The sequence below is a fragment of the Gossypium hirsutum genome, chromosome D05 (genome assembly GCF_007990345.1).
Source record: "Gossypium hirsutum isolate 1008001.06 chromosome D05, Gossypium_hirsutum_v2.1, whole genome shotgun sequence".
NCBI classification, from domain to species: Eukaryota; Viridiplantae; Streptophyta; class Magnoliopsida; order Malvales; family Malvaceae; genus Gossypium; species Gossypium hirsutum.
The window spans coordinates 63,628,999-63,641,322 of record NC_053441.1 but is presented as its reverse complement, the minus strand read 5'-3'; the positions used below and the strand labels follow the sequence as shown (position 1 = coordinate 63,641,322).

At 27.9% G+C, this 12,324-nt stretch overlaps 1 long non-coding RNA gene across 1 annotated transcript; it reads left to right on the top strand.

The window, feature by feature from the left end:
• Nucleotides 1-4,863: 4,863 nt before the first annotated feature.
• On the top strand, nucleotides 4,864-5,851 carry LOC121216967 (uncharacterized). The gene is made up of 3 exons (XR_005913169.1): nucleotides 4,864-5,187; nucleotides 5,271-5,318; nucleotides 5,408-5,851. It is a non-coding gene; the product is annotated as an uncharacterized lncRNA (long non-coding RNA).
• Nucleotides 5,852-12,324: the final 6,473 nt, after the last annotated feature.

Genomic DNA, 12,324 nt, shown 5'->3' with positions numbered 1-12,324 from the left:
CGTACTATTTTTTTTTGAAGACTCATGAGTACGTTGTTGGAAAAAACGAGTTTAGAAAACATAGGAGAAATAAAATTAGGGAAAAACCAGAGTTTTAATTTTTTTTCAAAATAAGATCTTGGTTGTGATATCTAAAGTATTAAACAATTAATCAAAATTATACATTTTCAATTCATTTAGGATGAATGCTTTGATCGAGTAGTCTTCTTCGCTGCCCTCAAGCTCACGTCTGCCGAGTGTGGGCTCGCTTCGAATCAGAAACTTTTTTACAAAAATTACAAGTGGGGTAATTTAATAATTTATCTAAACTTTTGAGTAAAGTTGAAAATAAAAAAATATGGACTTAAAATTTTATTCAAGCTTGTCTGTATTTACAAAATACTAACTAAAACCCATTTTAAGTCCGTCCATATTAATTTTTAAATTTTTTAAAAATATTTATATTATATTAATTTAATATTTATAATTTTATATAATTTTATTTATTAATTTTTTTTACATAGACATCTTAACATTATTTTAATGTTTACATTAGAGTAGTATTATATATTTAATATATTTTTTATGTATTATAATTTACATAATATAATATAAAGTATTATAAACTTAAAAATGAGTCGAATTGAACTAAGTTTGAGACTTGAATATTTAAGTCTGAGCTTCACTCATATTTTAAACATGTTTAGTTTTTTGTAAAAATTGAGATATTTTTGCTCAAACATTTTCATTTATTTTCTTAATTTTGTTTCTCATAAAGTTATTATTGTGGTTTTCTGCACTTGGAACAATTAATAATTGTATATTTATATCAACATTACCTACCATTTTGGGGTTGCTAACACCAAGGATGGCAATTGAGAGGGGTTGTCATCACTGTTTTACAAAATAAATGGTATAATAATTTGTTTCATCTTTCAATTTTATAAAAATTCCATTTTAGTCATTTTTTTTCATTTTTTCATCTTTAAATTTTTATTGTTTGTCAAATCACTTTAAAATAGATGAAAATGTTAATGTTTGTTAACTTTAATGATGTGCCAATTCATGTTTGTCTCAGGGGTGAAGCCAGAATAATTTTTTAGGGGGCAAATGAAATTTTAATTTACAAGAAACTATAAAATAACATATATCCATAAGATTATCATAGTTGCATTTTCTTATTGGGGTGTTTCATTCTCGGTTTCAATTGGAAATGATTCATTTAACTTGTTGGAAAAATTGGTCTAAAAATAATATATTTACACATAAATTTAATTTTTTATATTTATAAAAATAAAACCTTAACTAAGTTATTATATGTGTTTTGTAATACATGGATTTAAGTTATTTCTTGGCTTTATACTAAACGGTCTTCTCCGCTATTCTTGTATCTCGAATTAATCACCTATAAGATCATTACTAAAATAACGGTCAATCACCTTCATCCCTTCCTTTAAAAACTCATTTTCCCCTTCCAGTATAGCTTTCTCACGGGTAGACATATAGTTGATGATGGCATTATTGTTTAAGAAGCGATTCACTCACTTCACACAAAAAGGGTGCTAATTTAACACATTTGCACTTGTAAATTTTAGTTTAATCAACTCATGTTTTATTTTACAAATCAACCCTTTACTAACTTCTAACTTAAAATTCAATCAATTTAATCCCTAATTCATCAATTAATTCAACATGAACAACATCTAAAAATTTACTAACTTTCAAAATTTCAACTTAAACCAAGTAGTATTTTATTTTAGGATTTCAAAAATATCAAAATTACAAGAATATGGACTAACCTTGAGTTTGGATGGGCGGTGCGTTTATCTGCGGTTAGTGTAAAAATAGCGGTGGCGGTGAGATTAGATACTGTAGTGATACTGTAGCGTGAGACAAAAAGTAAGCTAAATGCACCGCATCGCACCCAATCGCCCATCCAAACCCACCCTAATTTGACGGAACTTCAAAACCACAATTTTCCCTTTTCTTTCTTTCCTTCTTTCCTTCACTGTTTCGTTTTAAGCTTTCTGTTTCTTTCTTATTTCTTTTCTTTCTTTTGTTTATAATAATAATATAATATAATAATATTTTAATCTAAAATATCTTATACTTAAATAATAAGTAAATTATACATATTGTTACAAACGTATGTATATATTTATTACACATGTATTTTATTATAACCACACAAGTGTCACTTTTTGTTTATTTGCTAATTTAGTCCCTTTTATTTATTTATTTCATAATTAAACTTTTACAATCAATTCAATTTAGTCTTTTTATCTAATTACTTTTAATTCAAGCAAATTTACTTAATCGAAACCTAATTAACTACACAACTAGCTCCGTAAATATTTATTAAAAAGATTTATGAGTCTGTTCTACGGGAACGGAGTCCCGAGAATGTACTTTTTTTTAATAAACACATTTAACTTGTAAATATTAAATAATAATATTTACGAACTTACTCGTTGAATTTAGTGGCCCGAACCACTATCTCTGACATCACCAAAAATCGGACTGTTACACGAGTTGTAATATTTTTAGTGTTATAATGGAACACTCGAGTATTCTAAGGATTGAACCCAAGAAAATTCGAGGACTAAGTGATTTGTAATACCCCAAACCCGGCCTGAACATTACGGTTCAAAAGAAATCATGTTTGATAAACCCGTTGAAGACATACTATTTTTTTTGAAGACTCATGAGTACATTTTTGGAAAAAAAACGAGTTTAGAAAACACAGGTGAAAATAAAATTAGGGAAAAACTAGAGTTTTAAAATTTTTTCAAAACAAGGTCTTAGTTGTGATATCTAAAGTATTAAACAATTAATCAAAAGTACTTTTTCAATTCATTTAGGATGAACGCTTTGACCGAGTAGTCTTCTTCGCTGCCCTCAAGCTCACGTCTGTCAAGTGTGGATTCGCTTCGAATCATAAATGTTTTTACAAAAATTACAAGTGGGGTAATTTAATAATTTATCTAAACTTTTGAGTAAAGTTGAAAATCAGAAAATATGGACCTAAAATTTTATTCAAGCTTGTCTGTATTTACAAAATACTAATTAAAATCCATTTTAAGTCCGTCCATATTAATTTTTAAATTTTTTAAAAATATTTATATTATATTAATTTAATATTTATAATTTTATATATTTTTATTTATTAATTTTTTTTACATAGACATCTTAACATTATTTTAATATTTACATTAGAGTAGTATTATATATTTAATATATTTTTATGTGTTATAATTTAAATAATATAATATAAAGTATTATAAACTTAAAAGTGAGTCAAATTGAGCTAAGTTTGAGCCTTGAATGTTTAAGTCTGAGCTTCACTCATATTTTAAATATGTCTAATTTTTTGTAAAAATTGAGATATTTGTGCTCTGTTTTACAAAAGAAATGGTATAATAATTTGTTTCATCTTTCAATTTTATAAAAGTTTCATTTTAGTCATTTTTTTCATCTTTTTTAATTTTTTAATTTTTATTGTTTGTCAAATCACTTCGAAATGCATGAAAAAGTTAATGTTTGTTAACTTTACTGATATCGCAATCCATATGTATGTCCTAGGGGTGAAGCCGGAATAATTTTTAGGGGGCGACTGAAATTTTTAATTTTTTATAGTCTATATCTTTATAATATCTAAAAGATTAAATCAAATTTTTATAATTTTAGGCCGACCAAAGTACAATTTTACCTTTATTAATTTAAATTTTACAAAATTTTATAGAGCCTAAATAGTATTTTTCCATTTTATGGGGGTCAGGGCCTTGCAAGCCCCCTAGATTTGCCTCTGGCGTGTCCATTAACAATTATTCCAATTTTTAAAATTAAAATTATTAAAAAAATATTTTTTAATAAGTTTAATAATTTTTATTTTTTTAAAATAATTTATTATATATTTTTGAATTTTAAAAATTAATTAATTATTGATTTAACATTTATGTGACATTTTACGTGTATGTCACGTCAATAAAATTAATATATATTAATTTTTACATCTATTTTAGGTGATTTGACAAACAAAGCACAAGTTTAAAGGTTAAAAAAAGTAAAAAAAATTAAATGAAGGACTAAAATTACTTTTGTTTTGATAAGTTGAAAGGCCAAATAAGTCATTTTACCTTTTAAAAAGTACTACAACTCCCATTGATGTTAGATACATTCATCTTCGTCTCTCCTGGTCTCACTTTAATGTGATTTTTATTAATTATTTCTAATCTTTTTAAAGACAAACAAATATTTAAACATAATTTTAATTGAAAATAAATTCTAAACATAAAATGTAAGTGTTTTTCTATAATGTATTTTTACATTTTTACTCTTTTAATAATTATACATATATAAGAATAAAATGATAAATTTATATAGCAGTTACCATCTTATTTTTCCTTAACATATTTAAAAAAAAACTTAAATAAAATTTGAGATAAATAATTTATTTGAGGTAAAAAGAAAATGAACAATAATTAACTTAAACATAAATAAATGTTAAATATATTATTAGTCTCTATATTTTTATAAATTTTGAGATTTAGTCCATATAGTTAAAAAGTTAAAAAATCAATTCTCCTACATTTTTAATTTATAAAATTTTATTTCAATCATTATCGTTATTGGTAGTTTATATTAAAACTTGTCAACTTGACATGTTTATTTTCCGTCAAACATATGTTACAATACATGAGGGCAACCTAAACATGATGTCAATTTGACTTTGGTAAATACATGCGATTTTAATGATTGGGCTGTTATTTTTAAATAAAAAATGTAGGAGGAGCTAATTTTTTAAATTTGTAAACTATAGGGACTAAATATAAAATTTTGTCAAATTACAAGGAGTAAAAGAAGATTTTAATCATAAATAAATGTTTTGATTTATTTTTCTCCGATAAAAAAATTAGAGAGTTGATTTTGTATTTTCACTCCTTCGATAACCTTTGCTTCCATTTCAATTCCAGTTTTCAAAAATCCGAAGGCCGGCCTTTTTCTCGTTTAGTTTCCTTTTCATTTTCCCAGTAAACAAACAAAACACATTAACATCGTTTCGAAGCCAAAACAAGACTGAATTCATGGTGAAAGGAGGGGCAAAACTTGCCGGCTGACGTCATCCAAGTAATCGATCAGCTAGAGCGCCATTGCTTATCTCCCAATGGATCTCTTATCTCCAAATCCGCCTACTACGATCTCCAGCTCGTATTCTCTATTAAAATTTGATTTTTTTTCTTGTGTCATTCCCTCTTCCTTTTTCAAGTAATGTGATGGATTTCGATTTTCAGGCGAGAGAGGAAATGTCGAGAGAAAGATTACGCTACTTAGAAGCAATGGTGATATTCTAATTTAATTTTCATTTACTGGTTTTTTTTTTTGAATATCGTAGGAAAATAAAATGTAAAATTCGTGTCAATTTTTGCAGGCAATTTACTGTGAAGCAATGGCTATGGTGGAAGAGTATCAGCAAGCAGTTTCCGAAATTAAATGAGATGGATTGTGTATAATTGGGGTTAACAGGGAATGGAGCTGAAGTCAACGAATAGAGAGAAATGAGATGGAAAACACAAGAAAGTGGAAAACAGGTCACAGTTTTTGGATTTCTGAAATTAAATGACTCTATTATTGGAGCATACTCTACTATATTTTCTTATCAGCTACCAATCAATAAACAATGCCTACACAACCATTTATCTTTCCTGCACACCCGCAGGACATACATTTAATGTCATTGTAATATGTTATTTTTCTGTAAACGTGGCAAAGCTCCATTGGTTAGCCGGTTGGTAATGTTTTTTGCTTTCCGTTTGTATCAAATATAAAAATATATAAGGAATAAAGCGCTTCCACATCAACTTTTTTTTTCTTACGTCCACGTGTTGTATACTAAATTTTTAAAAAATGTTATTTTATAAATATTATAAAAATATATCAATTTTTTAAAATTTTATGAGAATAAACATTTATAAAATCCAAAGTGGGAGTACTATTTTTTTCTTCTTCTTTTCTTGTACCACCAATTAATATGAAAATAAAATTTACAGAACAGATCTTTATGTAACTAATTATATTTTACAATGTAGAAAATGAGACTTTGGGTTTATAGTAAATATATATTTTGTAAGTTTTACTCCCATACAAATTGGTGGCACAAAAAAAAAAGAAATAGTATTGTCACTTTGAGTTTTTATAAAGGCTTAATCTTTTAAATTTTCAAAAAAAATTAGTCTATTTTTGAAATATTTTAAAAAGTGATCGTTTTTTTGAAAATTTAGTCCAAGCACGGGCAAAAGCGTGTCTACGTCAGCGTGCTTTTGCCTGATACAAGAAAAAAAGCGCTGACGTGGAAGCGTTTTTTCTAAGTTATCCCCTAAAAGCACGTCAATGTGAGTGCATTTTTAGATTTTCAAACCATACTCGTAATTATTTGTAAAAACTGCACATTTCCGTAAAAAAAATTCAGAAATGAGCCTTTATTGGTACTATACCCAAATTAATTCAGTAATTATGACTATCTAATTGTAATTATTTACACCATACAAGTATTGTGTTTTAATGCATAATTTAACAATAAATTAATTGTTTTAGTTATATACATTATTTTAAATTTTAAATTATTATTTAATTTTTTTAAAAATTTTTAACTTTCTTTATAATTTTTTAAAACTTTTTTGAAAATTTTTTATTTTTTTGAAAAATATAAATTTTAGAATTTTTATAAATATTTTGAGTTTTAAAATTTATTTTTGAATTTTTGAAAATTATTTTGAATTTTTGAAAATTATTTTGAATTTTTTGTAATTTTTGTTGAGAAAGACCAATTTGCTTATTTTTAAATTTGACAGAGACCAAAAAGGTATGTACATCAATCTCTTATTCAAATTATTAGAGTTATTCGAATTGTAAAATTCAACTCAATTCGAACTCGAATGTAATACCCCGAAAATTACTACAGTAAGAAAGTAAGATAATATTCCTAATATAGTAAAATAAGGAAATAAAGTGATAAAAAAGGGTAATTTTGAGTTATGTTAACATTGGGAAGTATATTATGGCATATTAATTCAAGAAAGGATTAAATTGTAAAAGTGAGAAATGTTTTGTTGCCCAATAGTAAATACTCAAAATTTGAGGGGTTAAAGTGTAAATATGAAAAAGTTGAAGGACCAATAGTGAAAATATTTTAAGGGTGGATTAATCTAGAAACTAAGGAAAATGGATGGATTAGGACCAAATTGAAAAGGTAAAGAATTTTGAGGGACTAAACTACAATTTTACCAAATTAAGTGATGACTCAAGGATGGAATTTTAAAAGACTATAAATGACAAAATAGTCAATTAGAGAGAGAGAATTCTAGAAGGTAATTATGATGTTGGTGATATTTTTAATTAAGTAATTAGATAAATGTTATTTAATTAATATTTTATTAAGATTTTTAGTATTATTTTATTATTAAATGATTAATATAAAAGGGAGGAAAAATGAAGAGAAGTTATCATCTTCCTATACATTCAACGTGAGAAAAAGAGGGAAAGAAAGAAAGTTTTGCTTTCTTTACAATTTGGTCCTTCCACCAAAAAATTACCATTTTCACCTAGAAATCAAAAGAATTTCCATAGCCATCAAGAGAGAAAGATAACAAGGAGACTATGGGGAGCTAGAATATCAAGTTAGATTAAAGAAATAGAAGCTGGAGGAGAGAGAAAATTAAGTTAAAGATTGAAATCAATAGCACAAGGTAAAAACATTAAGATTTCAATATATTTTTGAAAAAGTGGGAAATTAATGTCAATGTAGAGTTTCATTATATAAGGTCCTATATTCTTGTTTTGTTAGTAAAGGGAAAAAAGAGAAAGTGATGGAAAATATTGAAGAGAAAGGAAAGGAAAGTGTTATAAATTTAGTTATCAACATTTTACACTAAAACAGTTTTGGACATATTTGAATGAATATATAAATAAATGGTGAAATTATAGATAATATTACATATAAGCATGTTACATACATCAAGGATGTGGAATGGAGAGGAGGAGGAGGAAAATATATGATTATTCAACTAGCATGAGTTTTCATTAAAAATGATTATTTTGCATGTTTTAGGTTCAGGGACTAAATTGAATAAAAGTAATATTTTAAAGGTAAATTTGTAAAAAATGTCAAAAAGTGACTAAATTGCATGAAATGAATTTTTTTATTATTTAAATTAATAAATTGAAAGAAATATTAATTTAGATCAAGATTGGGTACAAATTCGAGGAAAATGGAAAATTACCAAAATGTTCTTAAATTTTGGTATTTTTACAATTTAGCTCGGTAGGTTCGCGTAACTTGAATTATATTCTTAAATGCTTGAAATGTATGTTATTTATGTGAATATGATTTGAATGTTCATTGTATGATAATTGATGAAACATTGATATATTTGATAAAAAAGGAAAGAAATCCCGGTTGAATGGAAGGAAAATTCGATGGATCTCTGAAAAGGAATTGACGGTAAAAAGGATCTAGCCCGGACGGGTGTTCCTATCCTGATATAGCCCTTTCGAAGAATATGTGGAAAATGGATTTAGCCCGGACGGGTAATCCAAATTAGGGTTTGAATTTAGCCTGGACTGGTAATTCAGATCCAAGCTCATTAGAGTAATTGTCATTGTAGGGATTTAGCCTGGACTGGTAATCCCGAAAACACTCTATGAGTTTATATTATAGGGGATTTAGCCTGGACTCGTAATCCCATTGTAAGGATAAGGTTCGCGAGAGTGTGCTTTCTGAAATGAAAATGTGCCCACATGAATATGAATTGACGGACCCGAAATTGTACACTAAAAGTGTACATCTGAAAATCCATCAAATATCCAAGAAATTTAACGAGATAAATATGGGAAAATAATAAGGGTAATAGAAAACATGGAATTGAATTATTATTGGAAATATAATATCGAATTTAATACTCAATTTGGATTGAACGCGGGATTGAGTACAATCATTTTGTGGCAAATGATGAATTGATGGATAAAACCATAACTGGGTTATGGCACTATGAATGTAAGACCATGGTCGGACTATGGCAGTGTTTATATGTGCAAGACCATAGTTGGAATATGGCACCAAAGAACGATGTACTCAAATCAATAAGTCGTTCTTCGATTCAGAAAGAAACGATAAAAGACTTATGTGATTGAATTAAAAGATTTATAGATTATTATTGGTATTGATCTGAAATAAATGTAACCATTGATATTTAAATGATATAACGGGTAAAGTTATGAAGTGAGATAACATGAATTTGAAATGAACTATTACTGGGATGTACGAAATTCATGAAAATGATGGTACATGAAATATTGAAATAATGAAATGAATGATATATGTCTATGAAGAAATGACAAGAGAATGATATGTATCATGACATGTAAATGTATGATTATCTTTAATATGTTGATACAAGAAAATTATGTATGATGAGTTTATATATAATGTGTGCAAGTACACTAACCAGTATTCTTGCTTGATGCTTAGGCAAGTGCCAAGCTATTGGTTGAATGGTATTATGATTATTTATATAATGCATTGAATTGGAAAGTATCTAAATAAAAATATGCTAGCGCTCACTAAAAAGTGGTAAGGTTTAGATTATGCAATTTCTTATGAAATGATTTATCATGTGATCAATTCGAAAAAGACTTTGATTAAATGCATTAGCTTGTGACTATGGTTGAATGATATGTTTATGACTTGTGTGTCACACATATGGAATAAGCGTGGAAAGTAAAGAAATGCAAATGAAAATAAAGAAATTATAAAGAGTTAAAGTTATATAAAATCCTACTAAACTTGGGATTATATATTTAGGTGATACTGTGGATTTATTCACCTCGTGAGCTGATGAATATAGCTTCATGAGTATTATGGTATTAATATTGGATTATTCTTGATATGTATAGATTTCAATTTTAGATGAACTAATATGATTAAAGATTACACGAGCTTACTAAGCATTCATTGCTTACGTATTTGTTTTTATTTACCTTGCAAATTATAGAAAGCTCATTGGGTTGGAAGCTAGTTAGAGATATATCACACTATCCATTGGTCCTATCGGTAATTTTATTCTTTTGACATATTAGCTTTTCTTTAGCCAAATTGTCAAATCTTAGTAGTTTTATTATTGAGTGTTCGAGTTCAATTTCTCTTTAATAAATATATTGTAAAAAAATACTAATTTGTCAAAAGAAAATGAGTTTTGCAAAAAGCGCTTTTCTCAAGACGCATTTTCTATTTTTCTGTTCAAAATCAACATATCTCCTTAAACTTGAAAATTTTCGACCTAACTCCCTAATTTTTTTTTCGATCTTTTTGCCTAATTTTTCCAAAATAGAAGATAAGTTTATTAACAATGAGATATCCTTTTCCAAACCAAGTAAACCAAGTAAATCCACGAGTTATGGGAAACTTGGTGTTTGAAAATAGGCAACTCAACTTTGAGCATTCGGTAATTTGGAGAAGTTGAAGCTGCTTGCAAATATTTTTGTGCCCCTTCGATGACAAAGACATTAGATACAGACACTTATAGATAGACAAGTCCTCAAGAAGACAGAGGGTACTACTTATACTCTTATTGTACAAGCCCAATTTCTTCCCAGGCCCAAATATTAAAAAAATAACAGTCCATTACATGCCAAAACCCGAATGGCCCCAAAAGGCCCAATAATCTAATTGGCCCAAAACCCTCTGACCCATTGGTCAAACTAGGGTTTCAGAAAGTTTGAAACCCTAGCGCCGCGTCTTCTGACCCTTGCTGGCCGCTGTTCGTCACGTCCCATCCGTACCTGTTCCACCTGCAATGAGAAGAAAACACGCAAATTAAAAAAGAAAACAACATGGAAAAGGACAAGAAAACAGAAGAAAACAACAGAGAAGAGAACAAAAAAAGATTTCTGTATTCGGCTATAAAAGCCCGAACTGTTTCTTGTATTTCTTTTGGTATTTTTTTCACGGACACCAGGAATAAAAAGAAAACAAAGGTTGCTATTCTTCGTTTTTTGTTCGATTGATTATTTTTATTTTTCATCATTTTTTCTCTTTTTAAGTCTATTTTTAAGGAAAAAAACTATCAAAAAAGAATAAAAAAGAGGGAAAAAAGCTCACCGGACGCCTAGTGACCGCGCCGTCAGAGGGCGGTTCTCCGTCGTCGGGACCAGACTCGAATAGGGGTTCGAGGGCCTTTGTCTCTGTCCTTATAGGGCTCAAAGGCCCGACCTTGTAACTCGCCCAGAAACATGGCTTTAAGAGCCAGTTATCGCGCTTCGTCGGTCGTCGGTTTAGTGGCGGGGCGACGAACGGATGAGCGGCGATGAGAAGCCCAACCGTCGGAGGGCATGGGGTAGGCTTTGAGAGGTTTCTACATATTTTTTTTAGTGTGAGGGGGAAATTAAAAAAAAAAGGTGTTTAAATAAGAAGCAGGAAACGACGCCGTTTTGGAATTTAAGTTCAGAGACCAAAACGTCGTCGTTTTGGTCTCTGACCCGTGACTCGACCCATTTACCCTCAGGATCTGAGTGTTTTTGTGGTGAAGGGTCTATTTGCGCAATAGGTCCTTCCACTTTTAATGGTTTTACCATAAAGTATTTTTAGTTTTTTAATTTTACCCCAAAAATTTATCGCTTCTTCAATTTGGTCCCGATCGAAGCTGTCCGATTTCGAGGCCTGGATAAATTTCCTTTTGGTCCCCTTCCTTTCGCGCGCGTCACTATTTAGTCCTTTTCTTTGTTCTAGATTTTTTTATTTCGGCCCTAAGGTTTTGTTTGGTTTCAATTTAGTCATCTATTTGGTATTTAGGTTATTTTATTATTAAATTGATCATGTTAATATTATTATTACTATTATATTATATCATTAATATTGTTGTTATTATTATTTACTCATTTATACCTCTAATTCCAAATTTTATATATATACATACATTTTTCTAATATAAATATACACATACACATGTTTTATAATCTGTATATATATATACATACGTCTTTTATATTTTATAATTTTAAAATATGTACATGCATACATATATTTTTATAATATATATGTATATTCTATAATTTATATATATACACATTTTTTTACTTTATAAAAACTATCTATATTTATATATATATTTTTTATAACTTAAAACTATATATACTTTTTTTTCATAACTTAAAATTATATATAAATACATATATCTTCATTTTTACATAGTTTTACTTATTTTATTTATTGTTATCATTGTTACCTGGTGTTTATTTATTTATTCATATACACTATTACTTTAAAAAATGTTTTAGTTCTACTTATTTATTTAC